This window comes from Marmota marmota, unplaced genomic scaffold (assembly GCF_001458135.2).
Source record: "Marmota marmota marmota unplaced genomic scaffold, marMar, whole genome shotgun sequence".
Lineage (NCBI taxonomy): Eukaryota > Metazoa > Chordata > Mammalia > Rodentia > Sciuridae > Marmota > Marmota marmota.
The window spans coordinates 18,840,497-18,843,501 of NW_026000229.1; positions in this window are offsets into that span (position 1 = coordinate 18,840,497).

Genomic DNA, 3,005 nt, shown 5'->3' on the forward strand with positions numbered 1-3,005 from the left:
CTCCTCAATCAGAGTTAAAGTTGCTTAAGGTAAGAATCTTTCTTCATTAACATCGACATATATCAAGGCTGGGGAGCTCATGAGCCCAAGGTCTATTAGGAGCCCCACTTCAGTGTGAACCTATGAAAACACAGCTCACCAACTGGGAGATCTGCCTGTGCTCCTGATCCCCAGATTTGTCTTAGAATTCTTTTCACCACAGAACTCCAGGCAGCAACTATAAGGCCAGTGGTATTACACCTGAGATAAAAACCCTCTTGCTCTGGATCTACTTTAACCCTCTAATTTCCAGAAGAGGAAATTAAGGCCCAAAGAGAGCATGACTTGCTCATGGATTACAAGCCAGAATTTGAACCCCTGCTTCTTTTTCTTGTTCATCACTCTTTCCTTGCATTGTTAATGGGCCTGACAGGTGCCAAGATCATACCAGCATACATCAATGACTTTCTTTTCTTTTTTTTTTTTTTGCATCTTAAATAAAACAATTGACATGCAAAAATGGTATATATTTATGAGACAACATTGTGTGTGTGTGTGTGTGTGTGTGTATGGTATTGGGGATTGAATCTGATACCACTTTACCACTGAGCTACAACCCTAGCCTTTTTTTTTTTAAGATAAAGTCTCACCAGGTTGCCCAGGATGGCCTTGAACTTGACAAGTCTGGCCTCAAATTTTCAATCCCCCTCAACTTCCTAGGTTGCTAGGATTACAGACGTATGCCACCATACCCAGCTGATATGGGTAAGCGTGTCCATCTCCTCAAACATTTATTGTTTCTTTGTGGTAATAATATTTAAAATCCTTTCTTGTAGTTTTTGAAATATGCAGTATATTACTATAAGTGATAGTCACCTGATTTCAATAGAACATCAGAACTTCTTTCTTCTATCCAACTCTAACTTAATACCCTTTGACCAACCTTTCCAAATCCCCCTCTCCTGCTTATCTTCCAAGTCTGGTAATCACTATTCTACTCTCAAATTTTATGAGATCAACTTTTTAAGTTCCATATACAAGTGAGAGCATATGGCACTTATCTTTCTGTGCTAGGCTTATTTCATTTAAAAGAATATCTTCCAGTTCTGTTCATGTTGTTACACATGGCAGGATTTCATTCTTCTTATGGCTGTATAGTATTCCATTGTATATATGTACCACATTTCTTTATCCATTCATTAGTTGATGCACACTTAGGTTAATTCCATATCTTGTCTATTGTGACTAGGGCTGCAGTAAACATGGGAGTGCAGATGTCTCTTTGACAGACTGATTTCCTTTCCTCTGGTTATATTCTCAGTAGTGGGACTGCTGGATTATATGTTGAGGAACTTCCATACTGTTTGCTGTAGTGGCTATACTAATTTACATTACCAACGGTGTGTAAGGGTTTCCTTTTCTTTACATCCTCACCAGCAGTTGTCTTTTGTCTTTTTGATAAAAGCCATTCTAACTGGAATGTGGTGATAACTCATTGCAGTTTTGATTTGCATTTCCCTGATGACAAGGATATTGAGCATTTCTTCATATACCTGTTGTGTAGTACTGTGCCTAGAACATAGTATTAAATACATTTTGGAACCTTTCTCATTTCTTGGTTTCCTCTGTTAGGATCCTCATCTATGGTACTACTTTTTTATTTATTTATTTTTTAATTTTTATTGTTGGTTGTTCAAAACATTACATAGTTCTTGATATATCATATTTCACACTTTGATTCAAGCGGGTTATGAGCTCCCATTTTTACCCCGTATACAGATTGCAGAATCACATCAGTTACAGATCCATTGATTTACATATTGCCATACTAGTGTCTATTGTATTCTGCTGCCTTTCCTATCCTCTATGGTACTACTTTTTGTATCACTTACTTTGTTATCTCATATTATTTCTCATTCCTACAGTTACTACCCAGGTAATCCACTGATTATGTCATACCTCGAATAAGCTAATAATCATTTACCTCTGAAAATTCTTGCATTCTTTCACATATGGGCTTTTGGGGAACACCTCATATCTAAACCACAACATATTTACTGAGTGAATCCACATACTAGCTACTGTGTGGACTTTGAGTACTTATCTCTTTTCATCCTTCAAAAATCACATGTGGGGGGTTGGGGTTGTGGCTCAGAGGTAGAGCACTCACCTGGCACATGTGAGGCTCTGGGTTCAATCTTCAGCAATACATAAAAGTAAATAATAAGATAAAGGTATTGTGTTAATCTATAACTAAAAAAAATTGTAAAAAATCACATGTGGTAGGTAATATTAACCCTTTCTGCTAATGAAGAAATGGCATATACAAATGCTAAGAGCCACAGCCAAGTAATATGATGCATGGCATTTTTGGTTGAAAGGTGATGCCAGCAAGCCATTGAGATGATATGATTATGTTAAGATTTGCATTCATATGGATATTGGACTCCTACTGTCCACCTCGGCCTGCTACGGGACTCCTGGAGAGTTCCCATTGGTTGGGTAGTGCGGTAGGAGGGAATTCCGGAGGAGGAACTTCCTCTGGGGTTCCGGGGATCCGGGAGAACACAGCGTGCGTCGATCGGCAATCTTCCCGGGAGCTTACGGGACATTGGTGGCAGTTTTAAAAAATAAAGTTTGTTCCTGCTTGAGTGGCTCGTGATTTTGTGCCCAGCCAGACTGCAGCAATTGGTGGCCCGTGCAGGGAATGCCTGAAGCTTGGAGGTGAGTAAAATTGCTCGCCCCTGAGGGAAGGCGAGAGAATGGGTGACCATTTCAAAAAACAATGTGTTCTTGTTTTGATTTATTTTGTTTTTATTTCAAGCTGCCTATCCCTAGAATTTTCTCAGGCAAACTGGGAAAAATGGTTGGCTCAAGGTTTGAAGTTGTTCGGCCCTGAGAAAGAGAAAATTGATACAGCGATTTTTTGTTCCGTTTTTGTTTCATTCTCTTTCGGTTTTGTTTTATGCTATCTTATTGGGTTGCGTTACCTTTATAGTAGATTAGAAACTAGTAAAAAACAAACC